The 22,649-nt window shown below is 35.8% G+C and overlaps 1 long non-coding RNA gene and 1 pseudogene across 2 annotated transcripts; one reads left to right on the top strand and one right to left on the bottom strand.

The window, feature by feature from the left end:
- Positions 1 to 8,575: 8,575 nt before the first annotated feature.
- Positions 8,576 to 22,093, top strand: LOC145223695 (NACHT, LRR and PYD domains-containing protein 1-like; annotated as a pseudogene). The gene is made up of 7 exons (XR_013859496.1): positions 8,576 to 8,865; positions 8,923 to 9,337; positions 9,438 to 11,067; positions 11,819 to 11,980; positions 14,274 to 14,435; positions 15,658 to 15,819; positions 21,484 to 22,093. The product of XR_013859496.1 is annotated as an NACHT, LRR and PYD domains-containing protein 1-like (transcript).
- On the bottom strand, positions 17,803 to 19,731 carry LOC145225283 (uncharacterized). The gene is made up of 2 exons (XR_013859844.1): positions 18,803 to 19,731; positions 17,803 to 18,593 (listed from the first exon to the last, which is right to left on the bottom strand). It is a non-coding gene; the product is annotated as an uncharacterized LOC145225283 (long non-coding RNA).
- Positions 22,094 to 22,649: the final 556 nt, after the last annotated feature.

Raw genomic sequence — 22,649 nt, 5'->3', positions numbered from 1 at the left:
GCCGCATCGTTTCGGCCGTTTTGCTTAAATGTACCCGCCTTACAATCATTTGTTCGACATCAGCAAAAGCTGGTCAGAACACCAAGTGTCAGCACCGAAAGCAAAATCATCCAAGTCCAAAACACAATGAAAAAACGTTCATCTGTTCCTATTGGGTGTCGCGTCGCATACATTTGCTTTGTAAATTGTTCTAACCATCTCACATAGTTTGTTTCGCTACATATGTGGCGACAAAATGGGTTCCTAACCACGTGTTCAGGTATTTCATGTTGGTGCAAATCTAACTGTTTTATTTTTTTCTTGCGATCAAAATCCACCAGCTGAATTAAGTTTACAAGGTTTTAAATATACTACTGACTATATTGCCAATTATATGTAATGAGACTTACACCAAAAAATATCATTTGACCAAAACCGGTTTCCCGATTCAAATCTGTTCCTTCTGCAAAGTTTGGCCTCTATTTATCTCTTTTAACACTGTTGTTAGGATATTTGTGAACATTTGGCAGTAGTGTTTATATTTCTTTTTGAACATACAACTGTTTTTATTGCCGGCTTTAACATTGTAATGAAATAAAGATTCTATGATTTGGCGTCACCACCTGTCCAACGCCTTTGGTATTTGAATAATTTGTTTTGCTTTTCGTGTTTTATTCGCACGAAAAATGAACTGATTTAATCAACATTGGTGACTTTTTTCAGTTTCATCGATATGTGGATGGAACAAATTTGATCAGTTTTTCATAATTTTGCTGACCAAGCGTTGTTCTGACCCATGTGAAATTATAGCGATGCAAATTTACCTTCAATGCATGAAACACGTATCGAATAGATTGCATTTGTCACACTGTTACTGGACTCTTGAGCAGATTTAACTGTTTTAGTGACTTTGTTACTAAATGTTGCCAGAAAACAAGCATGGTATGTGTAACGAGATTTTAATTTTACTCCACCAACTCATGTTATAAGTTTCTACAGTATTGACTAGCCACAAAAACACCAAATCGGTTTTTATGCCCCTTCTGCTCAAATATCACTCACGCATTTGTGCTTTTATACTTTTCATTACTTATTTATTCTGTAGAATGTTACCCGGACGAGGATGCTGTGCCCGGTATAGAACACATTATCACTTTATTTATAAATATCGTTTTTCGAATAGGAAGTTTCTACCTTATTTATTATATTGATCGTCGCTTTACTTCACTGATCACAATAAAACAATCTCAGGTCGCAAAATCTTCAGTTTTTTAAAACTAACCAAACTGTTTTAGTTTCAGCAAAATCTTTAGCACTTTTAGCACTTAGAAGCAAATTTTCAATATAGATATCAGATAACTCACTACTGTTACAAATAATCAATGCGATATTTTAAAAGTCAATGTTTTATTTTGTTGTGATTGTGATGCGAAACTCGCCATTATGTAAAATGCACGTATACTACTGCTAAAAACTTTTTGCTTTCTTTACATGCGTAAATATTGTAATCGGTTTATTGTTTTGCTTTGGTTTTGTCGCCAATAACCGCGTATAATTCTTCTCTATTTTTAACAGAAACCTCCACTGCTGCCCGATTTTGCTCTGATCCTGATCACCCTAAAGGTAAAGAGAAACTAATGGCGGTTTGCGGCGGTTTGCGGCGGTTTGCGGCGGTTTGCGGCGGTTTGCTTGGTGTCAGTAGGAAATCAGGTTACGATAGTACAAAGCGATTACGGAGGACTTGGCCGAATGGTCCGGCGCGCCTGAGCCATTTGTACAGACATAAAACAAGTTGATCGAGATTCGTGGGTTCGAACCCAGTGAAAAAAAAAGATTACGGATATAGTTTGTCACACAGTTTTCTTTGCACCAGACTTGGCACTTCCATAGGCTTGTTTTTGTCTTTTGTTTCCTTAAACTAACATTGTTCAATTTGGTATTGTGGTTTGAAATATATTTTTACGATCCTTACATTGCAATATAATATGGCATAAGAATCGAAAAATACGCCATCAATTTCAGCTTCAGTCAGCAGCATACTGCTGTCAGTTGCCAATCACGTGCAATAGGATTGATCAAATCAATTGCATGAATTCTCAAGTAGTTCACATAATTAAGCGAGCATTAAAACAATAATGTTCTAACAGAGTTTTTGTTTTCGATTGCCTTTAGACCAGGTAAACGATGTTATGCTTTTCTTTGCAGATGGCTAAGAAGTGATGTTCCCCAGCTAAATATAATAACACTCAGCAGTTTTTTGATTGATAAGTAAATAAATGTGCATTGTTGTTGCAAAGCTTGTCGCAGTTTTCAGTTTTTTGCCATCGACTGTCAACCTGTCGTTTGGGCACTTACACGAAAATGCCTTTTTCCTCTTGATGTTGTGTTCCAGGCACCTTTCGTAGTTAACGTTTTTCTATTTGTGTGCAGCTGCATGGTGGCTGTAGATTTATACGTTTATGTTCATGTTCATTAACCTGTTAGTAGCGTGCTTTTTTCTGTTTTGTGGGCAGCACAGCTTTGTAAGTTTGCTATCATTGTTGTTGTTTAGTTTTATTGGAACCAAATTGTTACTAGGTTAATATATGTTAATATTCATTAAATACGTCATGCTTATTTACTGGTATAATAAAAATGTATAAAGTTTACCATTATTTAAAGTTTTTTTTACATTGCTTTATTATTATTTATATTATTATAATATTGTCTTAAAAAAATACATTTAACAGTTTGCTTACGGAAACTAGTTTTGCTTTTAAGCTAAAATACACTCGTTGCTCTTTGATTAAAATCAGCCATGCTCCTTGATAATAATTGGTACTTGATTCGTTTGTTGTTCGTATTGCTGCAGTATTTGTGCTAGCTTGGTTGTGTAGTAATTACTGCAGTTGGATGTTGCTACATTTTATGTATGCAGTGAAACTAAGCAAGTAAGCACGACCTCTTTAGATTTAGTACCGGTGAATAGGTAGACCTTTTTGCCTTGATGAGCCATAAAGTATTGTGTAAGTTATTCACAATATCAATGTGAAAGTTTTGACGTCGAACTTGGTAAGGTTTCAAAACCAGTTTTGTTAAAACTTTTTTTTATATGATATGATTTCCAGTTGCCAGTTTCAGTTGAGTTCTTAACGAAGTTCAGGTAAAAGATTGTTACTTGGCTCTCATTACCTAAAAAATAGCTTTTGGTGTGTTTGGCACATCTTGCAACTGCTTTGATCCCATATTTTATTAATTGTAAATTAATAAAACTACAAAGAGGATTTTTTTAAGTTAAATTCGTTTCACTCTTTCAAAACCAGACAGTCATTTTCGAAAAAAAGATACGAAAAAGCTTATAATCAGGATCCAACAAGCCAATAGTAACTATTACTTCTGTGACATTGGTTTGTCAGATACATCTGATATTTGTACTTTTGTTGCATTTTGTGGTTACAACATGTTTCAACCGTTTTTCGATGGTGGCGCGTTATTTGGAGCTGGTGTATTAGGTGACGGCCTTGGTGCCTTCGGTCAGTGGCGGCTCGTGCCTAAAATTTCTCGGGGTGCTGCTCCAAATTAAAGCCTTTATTTAACATACCGTATATAAGTTGGCAATATATAGAAAAGCCACATTTCTAGATTTTCAGCTATTGTTTTTATACAAAGACAAGTAATACAAATCTTAATTAGTAACTGTATTGTGACGTAATTTTCGTTACGCATTAATGTGCACGAGTGTAAACAGCAGACCGCATCATTGGGGAATTTTGTTTATTTGCACAGGGATGGACCAAACTCAATAACATGCTGTAATAATGTGGCACAAAAACACACGTGACAGACTCGAAACTAAGCGGATGTTAATACGGGAAAACACAACAACAATATATTGAACAAAATAGTAATAAATGAGTCGAAAAGTATTTCACGTGGACAACATTTAAGAATAACTGGTTATAACAATGACCACTTACTAACACACTTGCTATTCAGTCATTAATATGGTCATGTTTCATTTGAGTAACTTATAGTGACAGTCATTGTTTCAACGTATCTCATGACACTTCACAGATTATTGCCACACAAAAAACTAGCCGTAAAGCTTTTTATTGGTATCATAACTGACAAACTTAACAACCACATTACATTTGTGTCAGAACTTGGTTATTTAAACATTTTTGCTTTAATTTTTTGTGTACAGACTAATAATTGTCTTTCTATTTGCTTATAAATCGTTTTTCAAAGTGCAATACTCCTCCAAGCTTTGAAATTTACAACACTCTTACTTAAACTTAAGCCATAAGATAAAACCTTGTGCTTCCTTTTTCAAAGTGCAATACTCCTCCAAGCTTTGAAATTTGCAACACTGTCATTTAAATTTAACCCATATGAATAAACCTTGTGCTTCCTTTTTACAACCAAAATGAATCATACAGTTATAGTTTGGGCAAAATAATTGATAGCTTCTTACTTGATTTCCCAATGACAACTAAGAAACTATTTGTTTCTATTTAGCGCTAGCACTGCAAATGCAAGTCTTTTGGAAATAATGGTGTCCCTTAGAAAAGTTTGCATCCTTTTCAGTGTTGAAAAGAACCGTTTTGTCTTAAGGGCTGATGGAAATTGCAAAATGATTTTTCATCTTAGTAATTTAACTTGTCAAAACATCATCTAGATTATTTTCAAAGTAATCATGAACATCAGATCTACAGAAATATTTTTATTTCAGTAGCCAATTCGCCGGGCAGGATCGAGCAGACAAACTGAGTTTCGGATCTCGTGTCTTCTGATAGTCAATCGCTCGGTGTAGAGAAGTGGTTCCAAACCGGTGATAGGCGCACCATATTGGTCCTTACGCCATTTCTTGTGGTACGCGGACACATGTCGGTATTTTATTTATTTCGTATATTTGTTCTGACATCAAACGCATGTTACTAAAACGTTTTGCGCATCATTTTCTATGCTGGTGCAAAATAAGGACGGTTGTAGAGCGACAGGCGAGCGGCCATTGCGATGTGCTCGAACAAGTCGTAGACGAACGAGTTCATGATGCCCATTGCCCGATTTGGGATGCCGGTGTCGGATTGCATATTTTGAGCACCTTCTATTTATAGATGCTGAAGGTGTTGTGTTTGCACTTTCGACGGTTCTGGTCTTGTAGGCCGGCGTGGCCCTCTTCACTGCCTTCTTGGTGCCTTTCCAATGGCCTTGCTTTTGCTGATAAAATTTCTGCTTTGCCTGGGCGCGAAGAAATGCATATTTCCGCTTTTACGCTTAATACTAACACAGAAATTAGGGAATGTGTTTCACAGTTTTTGTAACATAAGTCTACACAGTTATGTTGTCTATATACTTCCTTGCATTGCTCCATTTTTCGTTAATAATATCTGTGACAATTGAAAGATATTTTTTCACTCTTTTTACTATCATTACATTTTGTGAATTTAATATGTTTCAACATTTGCTTGATGTATATGTATGTTGTTTGCCTATAGATTGAGGTTACGTGAGATGAACAAATTGTGTTTTTGGTGAATAGATTATTGTTTTTTTTTTCGTGGGTGTATTTTGAGTAAAATTGTGCGACCTTTACGTAACCTTCCAATTGATGTTTTAGCATTACGCAAGATAAATTAGAAACAATGTTCTACCTTGGTTAGTGTTTTGTGTCTTCATAACAACATGTTTTGGATACATTTGCGGGGTTTCTGTTGTGTTGTTCTGTTAATAATACACATGTGAAACAGTTGTAGCTGCTTTAAGACCGCTTAGTGGTGAAATAATGTTTCTATCATGCTGTTGTGACTGATAAAAACTTTTGTGTACATGTCATGTTATTCTCTGGATGTGTGGTGCTAAGGTTTTTTACACTCTTTCAAGCCTAGAATATTTAACGACAATTTGTGTTGAGTGTGAAAAATGTTGTGGGAAATTTTCGCTACCTTTCTTTACGTTAATGCAGAAGCAATAGAAAACCTCAAAAGTCATATGTGTGATTAAGGACAATAAAAAAAATCGCAAACAATATTTTTTGTGCAACTTATTAAATACAAGTGTTTCATTACGTGCACGATAATAAACGTAATAACCATTTGCTAAATTGGAGGCGTTGTTCACATGAACAATTTCGCGAGGCGGTTGACACATAAACTTAGTGGTTTGCAAATGGCCATTTCTTGATACGTATTTCTGCTAGGTTCGCTATAGTGAATGGTCCAATGGTAACTAATACTTCGAACCTCAATCCTTTGCTGGGCACGTTCAGCAACACACCTTCTTCTTATGCCACGGTTTTATTTTAGGCACATTGAAACATTTTTGTTTTGACTTCGCGTCACACATGACGTGTTAACTTTGTAAGTGATGACGTAAAGCATTCCAACGCGAGTTGTGTGAAGTGTGCTTGGCACGCAATGCGTTTTTTTTTAATTCTGATGACATATCGCACAGTTATTTGATTTTCTGTCTAGAAACTCTCGCATGTTCAAAATCTAATTCAACCTATCGAAATAGTATGTCTTTGCAGTTTTGTTTTAAAAAATTTGTCATATATTCATGTTGTTTCATATTCAGATTTAATCAAATCTGCGTCTTTTATCAGGTCTCACAGCAGTTTTTGAGTGTGAATGTTTTGCAACTCATTCGGAAAGAAATTGCAACAGGGCTTGTTGTGTGGACCGAATCTGTGTTACACAAGATAGTTGTTCGCACATTTTATACATAGCGTTGTTTAGCCTGCCATGTTTTGTGCAACATGGTGAGTTTTGTGATCCCGCAGGTGCTGGCGACCTTTCTAATTTAATTTATTTATTGTGCGTTGCGATATGACTTTCTGCGGTAATTATTTTATTGGAGGTTTCGACATACCCTGTTTATTTTTATTGGAGTGATTATTTTTGCTTTCCGGGTAACCCTAATTTATTTTTTATTTATATTTTTCCGTCTGCAGCACAAAGCTTTCTTGTAGCGCAGCAAAGTGAATTATTGAATTATTACTTCCAGTCGCTGTTTTCGTGTTTTTTCGTTTTCAAGAACCGTTACTTTTTGTTCCTTCAATTGTCGTTGTACAGTCTAGTACCGAACCACGGGTCGTCCTAATGTCTGGTCACATACATCAAAATGCGTTTTCCCATAGAACCTTGTTTTTACAAGTTTATGTGATGTGCGACTAAACAAGTGTGTAGGTCAACTAAATTCTAGCTAAAAATTATACGTATTTTTTTCCTTCAAGTACAGAAACATACACCCTAATGTTTTTTGTTTGTTTGGGAATTCGACACAATAGAAATTTTTGAACAAAAAAACACGCTTATCCTATATTTTTGGACAGTTCTTATAATACACATTTATAAATGTTGTGGCTGCTAAAAGCTTGTTTAGTGGTAAAGTAATGTCTATTTCATGTTGTCATGGCAGAAAGTTAAAGATTTTTATTTATGCAATTTGCCAATTGTTGTGTTTAACTACTTTTGACACTCGGGTTTTGTGTTAAATGCAACGTTCGCACGCTACAAGTGCGGTGTCAACTTTTCTCTACCTGTGTTAACGTGGATGAGGGGACATAGATAGATTTTTAACTAATTTGTGTGTATGGAACACCAGGGACGAACAGCATTTGTAAACAATACTAATTTCTAAAAAATTTGTATCATCATTTTCGCCAATGAAATCTTTTAAGCCTACGCGCATGTAATGTCTTTAGAAACGTTGACAAATATGTGACTTAAAATTGAAAGTCAAGAAATGTATACTCTTTGAAACAACGGGTGGTGACATCCTAAACTAATGAATGTGTGTTGGCACAGTTTTTTTCAAACAAGAAGACTGGTACAACTGATATATTCAAGGATACAAAACCAATTAGCGCGTAGTTTTATGGTGTTTAAAACTGGCTTCGGTAGACCCAAGTTGCTTAACAACAATGCAAATGAATAGATGAAAACATCGGTGTAGCGCTCCACATCAGTGATTTCTGTTGGATAAACCTTTGTTTAAGAAGGTGGCTCCAACTTGACCCTTGTTCGCTTCAGAAAGAGTCCTTGTTGTTGATTCCGACTTAAGTTGATATATGTTGCCTCGTTTGACTAAATTCCGATTCCCGACGAATTTGCTTAAAGTTAACTTGAGAATTTGATTCAAACAAGTTTCGGTAATTAAGCCTTGCGCTGACTTAATGTTCATTCATGTTTGATTTTTATATTATTAGATTACCTGTATAAATTGGCTTGCTAAATCATCTAAAGGACTTTAGCATCGGGAGGTTACTATGTTAGTTTCAACAGGCGCGTCTACATGGTGAACCGGTGGTGTGCCAGGAATTGAGAGCGCTTTCACTTTGACTGAAGTATTTTCGTGAAGTACGGACGTCATTCACACTGTTCTTTTGATTTGATATTAATTTTCGCAAAGAGAATTTCGCTCTTAACATCGCAAAATTTAGTTGGTTTTTAATGACCAAAAGCATTTGATCGACAATGATAACTTACTCCAGATGTGTAGAGCTGTTTTTGTTGTCCAAAGTTGGTTTTCTATTTACCAACAGGTATGAGGTTTCGCTATAACATACTGTCCTATTTATTCATAATAGACAACTAATGTAACTTTAAACTTTTTTACGAAGTGCAGTTTTTTATAAAGTTGACTATTGTGCTTCTAAGAAAGTCTGGAAATATGGAAAACCAACCTCGAAATGAAAGTTCTAATCCTACTGTTGCCCTAAATTCTCGTGACCGTCCAAACATGACACAAGAATCAGTTGCGCGTGAACTTCACACAAGACTGCCTCAAAGTTCCCAACAATCTGGTGAGGTTGTCCCTCTACCCGAACAATCAAGAGATGTTGTACCCCAACCACCTCCAGCTCAAATTTGTCCATTCGATCAAGAGAACAAAGTTATCAATATTGTAGGTAATAAGAGACACAGAGTTCGTGCATATGTGAAACATTTGTATGTTTTGCAGGATAAAGCAGAGGCGCCACAGTTTGGAGACACAATCACCCACATAACTGGACCAGTGTTTAACTCACCAGTAGAACTTTATCAACGCAACTATTACACCTTTGTTCAACAACGGCAAACGGTTCAGCATATACATGAACAACCTCACACTTCAACACAACCACCAGCACCAGTTGCTTGGGAGGAAGAAACCTCGCCAAAGTCATTCGATGAAACCCCGTCCACATTACGTCAACCACATACATGCCGCAGGCAGTCGACTTTATCTCTGAATGCAAAACAAGAAACCCTAGGTCCTACAGCAACAGAATCTAGGACAGCGACAAGTCAATCCACAGCAGCCCATGCTTTATCAAACGAAAATCAGCAAACAACACAAGTCACTGAAAATGAAAAATGTGAGGGCAAGTTTCATGGTATTAGTTTTAAATACAAAATTAGTAAATATACAGGAGATAATACCGTAATTTAAACTGGCGTGATGCTATGGTGTTTCACAGAATGTATCTTGTTTAGGTAAACAACTGAAATCTCTACTAAAGAGAGAAGTCAAAGCCATCGCCAGTGGAGGATCGTCATTAGCTGAGTTTTTAGATCGAGCCGTAGAACCCGTCCCCGTTGCCATGGTCAACAAACCACAACAAATTGCTGACGAGTTTCTAGCAGAAGGACATTATCACCGCAAAGAGGAACTTTACAAAACACCAGAAAGTGACATTACCAGTGAAGAATTGTTTCCTCGTGCAAAACAGATTGCACAACAAGATGCAGAGAAGCAGATCAAAGCAGAGGAAATGGACGCAAAACAAAATTACATCGAAAAACATGGAAATGTAGTTGGTGTGGTTGGACAAGCTGGAATAGGAAAAACCACGTCAGCAAAAAAGTGGGCCCTCCAAGCATTAGATGGACAATTGTGTGGAAGAGTATCATATTTCTTTTACATTGTAATCAGGCTAATTGACTTCCAGGCTAAGATGGCATTTCTCCAGTTTCTCATTTCCACCATGTTATCGGATTGGAACTGCACACCTGACGAGGCAACAATCATACTCGCTGCCATTTCCAGTGACCCTAACGTTTTGATCATTTTCGATGGTTTAGATGAGGCAGCTTTTGGATCATTTTCCAGTTTGGTTTCAAAACCAATATTACATGGAAAGAATTCTGCAGAAAGTTACCTGAAGTATTTGGTGGGAGGAAACTTGCTTCCACGTGCTCGAAGATTTTTACGTCACGACCATCTCAACTATACAAGCTCCATCCTTCATACCGACCCAAGTTTATCGTCCAGATACTTGGTTTGACTCCAACATCACAGAATGAACTCGGACGTCAGCTATGTGGCGAAAAATATATAGGGATACATCAAAAACTGTCTCAAAATCCTAATGTATTTGCGTACTGTTATGTTCCAGTCAATTTCATATTGACCCTCAATTACCTGGTGAATTACGATGGAGATATTCAGTTTGTTTCGCTCACGCGAGTTTTTGCTTTCACTTGTAGCCAATACGTAACAACAGATCATCTGCAGGGCCAGGGATGCGAATTGGACAAACTGGCCAAAATGGCTTGGGATGCATTTCTCAAAGACAAATTGGTATTTAAAGACAAGAACTTTAAAAAAGCTGGGATTAAATCTTCCACAGCCGATGCCTTCCTCACCACATCAGTAACGAAGCAAGTAAATCTCAAGCTGACTATATTAGATGGACACAAAGTAAGATACTTTTCTCACCTCACCTGGCAGGAATTTTTTGTCGCTTTTTACATGATGGTTATCATGCCCTGGAAGGAATTTAAAAAGCAGCAGAAACAACTAACCGAGGAAAAATGGGAAGTTGTTTCCAAGTTTGTCTTCGGAATGTGCGATTCTTGGGTTTTCAATAGTCTTGAAAATCTTGTCGATGCAAGTTCTAGTAAAGATTGGTCACTCAAGAAGTTCTGGCTGACCAAATTCGTGACTGGAATGAGCACAACACGGATGAAGCGAGTGTGTAGCTGGGCTCATGAGACAAATGATGCAGATATTGCTTCGTCTTTTGCTTCTCTACTTCCTGGTAAAATCAAGTTCGGAGGTTCATGTCTTTATCCTGACGACGTCGTAAACCTTTCCTTCGTGCTTCAACACAGCGCCAACCCGGTATTACTGTGATTTGAATTCCGCTTGCTAAGACAATGTTCTTATGAGGAGAATGTAAAAGTTAACAACATGATTTTGCTCAAACTAAATGAATGTAACTAACTAGTTAATTTTAATGGGTAAACAAAAAGTACTTGTAAATAATTACCGAAAATAACACAATTTACCGCAATTGCTATCAGGCAATATCACTAATTGTGGTGCTGCCAACACCTAAAAATGAAAATAAATGCTGACCAGTTTAATGACATGTTTTCTTGGTATAATACAAGGGACGAAACTGCTTTGGTCGGCAAAAGGCCATTGTTTGTTAAAGAGTGGAAAACTACTTTGCCATGCGATTGATATGACTTTCATGCTTTATTTTAAGAAGTAGATAAAGTTATTTTGTGTGTAATGCACGACCTTGTGGACAGCTAATGTTGGCATTAAACACGAACTAAATTGCCATTTGTTAACAAAAAAATTCTGATTCCAAATTTTACGATGTTTTCAATATAACGACTTAAAATGTCGACTTGTATTGCAAAAAATATGCGCATGCAAGTTTTGACTTGTAGTAATGCGTTTTATTTCAATGTGTGTTGCATAAGATAATGTCAGCTATGGCTTGTTAACCACATTACAAATTATTTAAAAGATAAATGGAAGCACCCACTGTTTGAATGCCAGGAATGTCCACTGTGACATTTATGATGTTTCTGTCTGCTTTGTTATGTGTTAACATGTGTTTGTTTTAATACAATATTAGCTGAAGGAACTCGACCTCTCCGAAAACAAGATCGGTGATCTGGGTGCATCTTTGTTGTCCCGTTGCCTTCATAAAATCGAAAAGCTGGTGCTGCGGAAATGTGGAATCGGAAGCAAAGGAGTCAGACAACTCTGCGATAATGTACTGCAGCTGAAAACGCCTGTAAGTAACTCATCCTATGTATGTAAAAAATTACAAGAAAGTTTTAGTTACAATTTTGAGTTATTGCGTGGGTAATACTATTTTTATTACATACAGGATACGCATTTAGTGTTTTATTTTTTATTTTTTTCCTTGGGGTGCCATTTGTATGTTTAGGAGCGGAGTCAACCACTTTTGCAATGTTTTGTTAAGACAGTGTTCAGTCACATTTTACTGATTTATTGAATATAATTACCAATATTAGTTATTTATTCTATGCCTGGATACAGCGTGTGCTGGGATTGGTAGTGAATTAGCCACTTGGGGGTCGCACATTTTTTGGTCCTGTTCAAAAACACATAACCAAGAAAGGTTGGGTAACACTGCTGTAACCCATCAATCTAATAATTCAAAACCTTTGCCTTTTGAGGTGTACTTCAATATTGCAAAACAAATGTTTATTGCTGTGAAATTAACAGGGAACGCTATGTGCGGATTAAAAATTATAATTCAACAAACAAAGGACTATTAAGGAAAAAAATGTTGAAACTTTGTTAAAGTTTAAATAATTGGACTCATTTTTCATCTCGTGAAAACAACGCGCAACTCCATGTCGAAAGAAAGCCCAATTGGGCGCGAAAAGCGCAAACCTGCCCTCTGAAAAGCAAATATCTCGGCCTCCCGCATGACTGGACGTGCTATCAGGCAGTCTTTTTGCACTGTGCAATTAAGATATGTTTGTAGATCATTTAAAAACGTTAGTTATGCAATTGTTGTACCACGCAGTTTTGCGTCGTATGGCGGTTAACGACAGGCCTCATCCTGCCGCGATCGGCGCCAATTCTTTATTTAACAACATTCGTACGTCATGAGACAATCATCGCTGACGGAAATGAAACCGTAAAAAATCGACGCTAACCATCAAATACATATCCCTTACAATTATAATGAATGGTGCGTAAATATGGCACAGTTTCTGTAAAATGGAAAATATAGGAAAACCACGTTTAACAATGATTGTGCCGTATTTTTACTGTTACCAAATCGCATATTCACATGTGTGGGGACCCATTAGATTATGCTTGTGTAACGTGGACCGGTGTTCACTTAGTTTGGTATATGCTTATTTATTATTTCATTATTGCATTTGATTTAATTCTATTTATCTGTTGATATATGTGTGTTTCACTGTGTTCATTTAGTTTGATATACGCTGATTTAATGTTTAATTATTGCACTTGCTTTTCACTGTAACTTTATTTACCTATTAATATGTTAGTTGTTTTGTTTCGTAATGTTTGTTTGTTTTGTTGAAGCTATATTTATTTTCAAGTTATTCCTTTCACTTCTTGTTTTTCCACTTTTGTTTTCTTGTGTTCCATTTTCACCCCTTTTCACTTTAAAATCTTTATTTGTACTTTTACACCGGTAACATTTCGAACGCATTCCCGCTTCAGTGATTTCTCGTGACGCGTTGTGATTGGTCACATTCCTAGAGGCATGTGACGTCGTTTCTTCTTGTGTTTGGTGAGGCAGTTCTCTCCTGGCCCCGGTGAAGTGTGCGCGATTGATTTGGTGCTGTTGTGCTGTTATTGTGTTTTGCTGTAGTGCAACGTGGTTATTGCTGTGACGTAACGTGATCGAACAGTACCTTTCAAAGATTTTATGAATTACAATATATATTATTTTCGGCCAGTAGCGAAGTCACCGTTGTAACAATTGGTTTTAGCGATAAGCCGTTAGTGCAAGGTCTTGGACCGTTTTACGAATTTGGGAGGTAGCCTCGAGTATTAGAATACAATCGGGATAGTTGGGAAGGTTTAGCGTTAAAGATCTCGCACCCAAACAACTTTCTCTAAATTTCGAGGTGACCAAAATAATTCCGTAACACTTGCAGAAACAATTATGGTATAAAGTGCCAAGAAAATGATAGGGACCCAATGAAATGTAGGTGCCAAATATATATCTATTATAAATATAGTAAATGTTATATGTGATATAAACCGGCAATATATAGGAAAACCACTATTCTAGTTTAATTCGCAAAATTGAATAAAAATTTCCGGTTTTGACATTTTCGAGTAATATTACAAGCGATGGGAAAAATTAATTCTGAGCAGAACTGAGTTATTGTTGGTTCGGCCCTCCAACATAAGTCAGTCTTTTGCGTGGCTCTTTCCAATATTAATTACCCACCTCTGGTTTACAGAAATATTTAGGAACTTAACCTGCATTAATGTAACAAACGTCACATTATTGATTTCCCACCTTTGATTATAGCGATTTGACATGTGATATTTTGCTTTAACATCAGCTGAAGAGACTCGTCCTCTCCTACAACGCGTTCGGGGATCTCGGTTTATCTTCGTTGGCTCGCTGCCTTCACAAAATCGACGTTCTTGTGCTGTGGGGATGCGAGGTCGGAAGCGAAGGAGTCAAACAACTCAGCGATTCTGTACTGCGATTGGAAAAACCTGTAAGAATTTTTTATTCCTGCACGTAAACAATTATATAAACTATTTAACTATTTAGTTTGCCATTTTCAGTGAATACTTGGATCAGAGTACTTTGATAGTATATAGGATGCGCCTCAAGTGTTAAATTTGAAATAAACATTTAATTATTTTCACTGATAACAGAATTAAGTTATAATCATCTTCTGCAAAGTTTACATTTAAAATGACCTTTAATTGTTATCAGCGGTACATTTTGTCTCTTTCCAGTTTGTTTGTCGAAAGTGTATAAATTACACATCACACCATAAAGATCGCGTTTGTCTTTTCCGATGAAGGATAAACATAACATTACAAATCGAGTAGTCACTTCACTTTTTGTGTTTTTTTTTGTTTCACGTTTAAAACGCGCTATACGTTCAGCCATCGGCTCTAATCAGAATGCTTACGTGTTAAAATGCTGGAGTCAACACATGCCAATAAAAAGTTTTTACCACATATCGTCAGATTGGTCAACTCACATGCATCAAACGAGCAAAAAACATTAAGCGACTTAAAAATGACAAAACAGCATTAACACCTTCACAGTTGACCCCAGGTCGTTGAGTGTTTTTGGCGTTCGCCAATACGCCAGTGTCGTTTATGGCATCTTATATCAGGCTCCATTAAAATCCAAGCGGGATTCAATCCAGTACATTTAATAATTGTACATCTTGTTTACAGTTTGTTCTAGTATTTAGTACATTTGTTACACTAACCAACGATAAATAAGAGGAATATCTTAATACTGCATGCGCAACTTGTAAAAACAACCTATGCACACTGCTGCACAACTTAACTACATCGTTGGAGGATTTTACTTTATTTTGCACTGCTTTAAATGCCATACAATGTCATGTTTCGCTTAAATCTTTCAGCAACTTTTTTAGTGTCTAAAAATAGGAACTAAATACATTTTTTTTGATTTTTTTAGATGAGCATTATTGTTAGGAAGTGAGTAACATTTTAGAATAATATTGCAAGCAATGGATAAGATTAGTTCTGAGCACAACTGAGTTCTTGTTGGTTCGGCCCTCCAACATATGTCAGCCTTTTGGATGGCTCTTTTCCAATATTAATTACCCACCCCTGGTTAACAGAAATATTTATTAACTTACCCTGCATTAATCTAAGAAACGTCACATTACTGATTTCTCACCTTTGGTTTGTGGCGATTTGACATGTAATATTTTCCTTTAACATCAGCTGAATAGCCTCAACCTTTCCGAAAACAAGATCGGTGATCTGGGTGCATCTTCATTGGCTCGATGTCTTCACAATATTGACGAGCTTGTGCTGTGGAGTTGTGAGATCGGAAGCGAAGGAGTGAAACTGCTCACCGATTCTATACTGCTACTGAAAAAACCTGTAAGAAATTTTTATTCATGCAAGTTAACAATTATATAGGATATTTAGTTTGCCATTTTCAGTGAATACTTGGTCAGAGTACTTTGATACCATATTAGATTCGGCTCAAATGTTAAATTTGAAACAAATATTGATTATTTCCACTGATAACAGGATTATAATCACCTTCTACAATGCTTACATTTAAAATGACCTTTTATCGTTGTCAGCGGTACATTTTGTCTGTTTCCAACTTATTTGACTGCAAAAAAGGACTTCACTCCAAAAAGATCGCGTTTGTCTTTCCCGATGACGGATAAACATAACATTACAAATCAAGCACTCACTTTACATTTCGTTTCATGTATAGGCGCGCTATACGTCCAGCCATCGGCTCTAGTCTAAAAGCTTATGTGTTAAAATGCTGGAATCAACACATGCCAACAAAAAGTTTTTACCACACGTCGTCAGATTGGTGAACTCAAATGCATCAAACAAGCAAAAATATTAAGCGACTTAGAATGACAAAAAGCTGCATAAGCAACTTCACGGTTGACATTAGATCGTGAGTGTTCTCCGCGTTCGCCAATACGCAAGTGTTATCTTGTTTCAAGCTCCATTAAATTCCCAGCGGGATTCAATCCAGTGTACTTAAATAATGTACATCTTGTTTACACTTCGTTCTAGTAGTTGAAAAAGAGGAATATCCTGTCACAATTTATAAAAAAATACCCTTTGCACACTGCTGCACAATTGTACTTTCCTTAATTGAGGATTTTACTTTATTTTGCACTGTGACAAAATGCTATACAATGTCATGTGGCTGCCTTTAAGTTGTTTTATATATCGACGAAAAGAGTGTTAATGTGCCTGTAACACTTTTTGTTGGTCTGTCCATACGTATTAGTAATTTTGCTAAAATTTCTAAATAACTTTACTTGTGTCCGAAAATAGGAACTAGTTACATTTTTTGTTCAATTGTGTATTATTGTTGAGAAGTGAGTGTTAAACGGGATTTAAACGGAGGTTGGCAATTGAATTGGTTTTCGTTTTACAGTAAAAAGGACCCGTTCAGCGGAGGGCCCTATATCGTTTAAGTTGTTTAATGTAACTGGTTTTACCCTGCGTGATAAACTGACTTACGTCATTAACGGAGTTTTTATGCAAACTAACTTAGTTGTGTAACCAATGAGTTATTGTCGTACTTTGTTTGGTTTACAACTTCTCATACCAGCTACTGTCATACTAGGGCCATGCTTTACTCCTTTGTTTAATCAAAAGAATCAAAAGAAGACTTTCGGTTCACTCCACAAACTAATCTAGAGATAAGCGTCATTCACATAAAGCACCGGTATTCAGTATTGCAACTAAACAAACTTTAAAGTACGATATAAATAAAAACAAAACCTACACATTCGACTATACGAATGTCTTCAAACGCATTGCGCGCACTACAGGAAAGCCCTTAATGACTAACTATTTGTATTCATTTAACTTAGGCTCGATTAAACTTCATTTCGCAAAGTGACATTGTATGTACTTTTCTCTTCCAGCAAATTGATTAAATTAATTACATTGCACAGTAAGATACAATACTGCCGTCGTTTGGTAAAACCTAGTAACTGCAATTTTCAAGTTTTCGAGAAAAAGCACAAAACGCGTTTGATGTTGGTTAGCATCCAAAAATATATTTTTTGTCTACCTGTTTGGTGTTTTTCACAAACATGTTACAGTAAAAATTTTTTGCCATACCTACAGTTCACGACATATTGTTAGTTTGTTTATTATCCATGAAAAAACGATATACTAGGTTTTACCGGATAAGAAATGCAAAACTAACTAAAATATAATTTGGAAAAGTCTAGGCTCAGAACAATAGATGGATTTTTTTTGCTTTATCACCTTCACAAATCAAACAGAAGCTTTTTATTTTTTTCATAAACTGTGTTATTACATTTAAGTCACCAATTTTCAAGCTGTTTGAAGAATGCTGGAGTACAAATGTTCAGTCAAAAACCTTTTATTAGCAATAGCAACATGCTAGTGCTGAGGACCAATAAAAAGTATATTTGTTCAACAACAACACAAGCACATGGCAAAGATACTTTTACAAAACATGTCATAAACTTTTGTGAGTTCTTGATGTGGTTAACTTACCATGCTACAAAAGTCTAACATGAAAACATCAAGCAGTTTAACCATCAATTGATTGGCACCCAAAAAGATGCTTTTACATAACAAATAAAAACATATAACATCTAGAAAGGTAGCTTCTTTATGTATGTTTTATTTACAGATTTACTAAACACATGTCATTTTTTCTTACAACAGCATGTTGTCGCAAAACTGGTAAATATAGTTTGTTAAACTACAAAATCTAGTTTCATTGTTTGTTTAATATGGCTACCACACAAGGAAAGTTAATCTTGGACCTTTTAAAGAAAGAAAAAAAAGAATAAAGCTCCATGCAGCTTTCAGTAATTTTGGAAAAAAGGCTTGTTTGCCTTAAAAAGGTTTTGTCAATATTCTTTTTTCATTGTTAAATTGTCATATATTTACAAAACTAGTCAAAAAGAGAGGAAAAATACACTATCAATCCAGATTTGCACCATTTCGTATGTTCAGTTATAAACAATCAGTTTTTATTCCCAAATTTGTTTATATAAAACACTTTGCAAACTGTGAGCTTGGCACCACAGCAACCAGGCAGTTCAGACAGCAGCAGGATATCTTTGCTCCAACATTGCAGTTTTATGAATAGTGCCCTTCATATATTTCCTTCTTCCAGCAAAGTCCTGCGACCAGCAGTTTTTATAATATTTTTAGACATGAAAACTTATCAATATTAATAAAACATTGGAATGGTTAACTTTGAGATGAGCAAACTTAAACAATTATGTTTATCTGTTTGTGAACATTTATATTTTATAAGCTAAAAATCATCATTAACCTTTAACAACATAAATTAACATCATGCAAGGTTTCAAGCGTGAAAGAAAAATACCTTTAATAGGTTCAGCATGTAAACTTTCAAGCTTAGATGAAATTATAACATATGGATTTTCTTTGGTTAAACTATCTGAATCTTGGTCCAGTGGCACAATTCTTCCTAACCAAGAACTGTCATTTTGGAGCTGAAATAGTTTTGAATCCTGATCATTTGATGAGTTAAATGATGCTCAGTAGTCATGTCAGATAAGACTACAAATGACAACAACTACTCACGTTATGATTAATATCATCCACACTTGCGGTTTTAATTTCAGCACAATAATCTGTTTCTTAGTCTGATTCTGAGCCAAATCTATGTGTTATTTTTTGCTTATGGCTATGATGCTGAAATCAAAGTGTACTTACATGAACTATAATATTTCAAACTTTTATTCTCTTGGACATTAACAATGTGTTTCTCATCTCAACTTAAATTTCTACCTTAATGCCTTCAGAAGTGTAACCTGGCAAGCAAGTTTCTTAATCCAAACTACCTGGAAACTGGAGCTTCATTCTTTGTTTTTCTTTGAAGGGCCAAGATTAGTTTTCCTCTTGTAGTAGCCATATTAAACAAACACTGAAACTGGATGGTATAGTTACAGCTAAACAAACTTAAAATACCGGTATTTACTTAATAGCAAACAAAACTAAATCACAACGCCAATAGATATGTAAACAAGGCGACAACACGCAGCTGTCAGAAAAAAGTTGTCACGTGACGAACTCGACCGTCATGATTGGTCAAACAGCAATACTAGGTTTTGCCAAATACTTTTAGCGTTGTGTTTCACTTACTAGGGTTTTTTAACCGTAAATATATCAATAACTATATATCTTTCAAATTCCAAATTTTAACACAGAAAACTAGCCAACATTAAGTAACCATTCCACTGAAAAAACGCATTTTGAAAAATATGTCGCTTACTAGGTTTTTCCAAAAGACGGCAGAATATGACAAAAATAAAATGTTTAACACACGCAGGGAAATAAATAGTTGTCTACATTGCTTAACGAGTGGATTCGTGTTAAGGATTTTGGTTGGATCCAGAATCCTGTGACGCAATTTAAAACTTGTCACGTGGACAGTGGGACAGTAAAACAAAACGTTTCTGTGAGAAAAATCGATACATGCTAAAAATGTAAACCGTGTGTTGACGCAGTGTGTTATATCAATGCTCGACAAACATAAAGCAACGAACTCAATCAAGCATTCACTTATCCACTTTATTTTTATCAACACCAACAGTAATTACACAAAATAGAATAGAAAAACAGGCGGGGTGGTTTGATTCATTCTGACAGGCGGTTGAGAAATAAAATTATTGCAGATAAATATCATCTAAAACAGCATTTGATAATAGAACAATTTGAACTGTTATTTTCTGCTTTTTTGTTAAACTGTGTCACGACAAAAAGTAAAAACGTAAACAAACACGCGTGTTGCATTTGTTATGTTTAATTTGCGGTCCTTCTATCTATCACAAAAGTCATATATATCAGCCGGTTTGTTACAAAAAGTTCATTGACAGTAACCAGGAAAGCTAACCAGTTCGCTGATCTCATGAAATTTCGTGGGACGGTTCTATAGAACCGGTGCGAACCGGCTGAATCCCAGCACTGATACTATTCACACACGGCACAAAAACAATTATTACACCAGCAGTATTGGACAAAGTGAAAGCGATAAATACTTTGTCAGCCAATGATTGCCTCATAATACAAGCAAACCTTTTAAACGTATCACAAATCTTATAACCTGAACTTGTGAAAAGCGAAATAAACATTCACATAAGAGGCACCGGTTTTTAGTACTGCAACTAAACAAACATTTCCACATTGCTCAGCATACTCTAAAGTAAGGTATAAAACGTGCAAAATCTACTTTCGACTATAGTATGCGAATGCACTTAAACGCATTGCTCGCACTACAGGAAAGCTCTTAATGACAAACAGTTTATATTCATTTGAGTCTCTATTAAACTTCAGCCTTACTGCAACGGGTTTTATATCCCCGGAATGGCAGGATGTTTATTTACATTACATTTTACAATCAGACATGTTTTGTATTTCTGTGCGAAGTTCAGCAAATTAAGTGGATCCATGTTATAAATTTTTGTTGATCCGAGCACCCTGTGACGCAGTGCAAAACCTGTCACATCGACAGTGGGACAGTGTAACGACACAATGTAAAATGTAAAAGTTTCATATTTTCACTCAATCGTTTTGCTACTTTGTTTGACACAATGTAGCTCAAGGTGGTCAATGTAAAACCTGAAGCTTAAATCTGATCTACATTTTTTTTCAAGAGGTTTGAACCCAGGACTCTCCCGGGGCGAATCCCGATCAGTTTTTTTGAGTCTGTATGTGGGTCAGGCGCGCCAGACCATTAGGCCAAGTTCCTGCCCAATCTACATGATAAACGTAGTTCTCAAACGTATACATGGCGGCTCCCAGAGTCAGTCGTGATATAAGCGTGAAAAAAACATCAAACATCAAAGTTATAAACTATAGAAGGCAAAACACAACATTTTAGATAATGCACAACTGAATTTGCTAGTTTTATAAATAAGCAACTGGAAAAAATATGTTGGTTTCAACGACTTATCTATGTGTATTCTGCAGAATATTACTTTTTTTGTGCAATTCTTTGTTTTGATGTCTCGATTGAGTTTACTTAGCAGTTGTTTTATTTAGATGGAACGTCTTGATCTGTCTTACAACAAGCTGACAGATGAAAGTGCTGAGTCATTGGCTCGATGTGTTCACAACATCAGCGTTTTGCGTGTTTGTGGAAACAACTTCACAAAAGCAGGGAAGAATCTCATCAGTTCAAAGTGGCGCAGAAAAGTTTTGTTCAAATTATAACAACTTTTCACGATTAGCAAACCCAAACAAAATCTTAAATGTTGCGTTGATTACAAAACCTGATTCTTGTGCATGACAGATATGAGTGCCGAACATGGTTATGCTGGACACGATGCTAAACGTAAAAAAGGATTACAAAATTTCCTTATGATGCGACAGTGTTACAATATTTTTGTTGACACAGAAGTTCTTATAAAAGCAATAAATTATATTTGTTACAGAACAGTTCTTACTTTAGTGTCTAGTATATCCGTCTATATCTATAGGCCTTACACGAAAAAGTAACATTCTCAGCACCACAGCCCTGTTTATCTAGCGCCACCACTGGCGACATCTTTGGTCAGTATGTTGGCTCTGACATTATCGCGCTTTGAGAATTTTACTTGATACGTTTGCCATAATGCCGATTATTATTCGACCTCATACCGACTCCGAACAATCTCTGATGTAATTTTAGTTATTTCGTCCATTCTGGCCAATTTGTTGTGTCCTATTTATTTATTGTATCTTGTATTTATTAAACGAACCTTAATTGAATGTAAATCTTTGTTACATTTTGTAAATATTTTTCTGTGCTTGTATGCTTTTGATATTGTCAATTATTGAAGTTGAAATGCTGTAAATCTGTTTTATTTCAAAGTTCTACGAAATACGTTGCTGTGTTTTTGATTGCTGTGAATTGGTTTTAAACTTGAGGTTAGCGATGAATGATTCTATACCGTTTAAAATTGTATTTTATTCTTGTACGTTTTGACAATTTCGTTATGGTGTGGGATTTTTTACTGTTACAGTAGCTTGGAGATACATAGTTGTAATGTTAATCATATTTACCTGTTTTCTGTGCATTTTTCACTTCCTATTGTCAGCGCTTAGTTTCGTGAACATTATATGAATTGGAACGTCAACATTTAGTCTGTGGGTTCAGATTTATGTTCGGCTTCTTGTATTCTGTTTTTAATTGTTTCGTTTAATTCAAAATTGTAGAAGATTATGGG

Source organism: Phallusia mammillata, chromosome 4 (assembly GCF_965637545.1).
Source record: "Phallusia mammillata chromosome 4, kaPhaMamm4.hap1.1, whole genome shotgun sequence".
NCBI classification, from domain to species: domain Eukaryota; kingdom Metazoa; phylum Chordata; class Ascidiacea; order Phlebobranchia; family Ascidiidae; genus Phallusia; species Phallusia mammillata.
The sequence above is the reverse complement of the archived record's forward strand: the minus strand, read 5'-3'. Positions and strand labels throughout refer to the sequence as shown.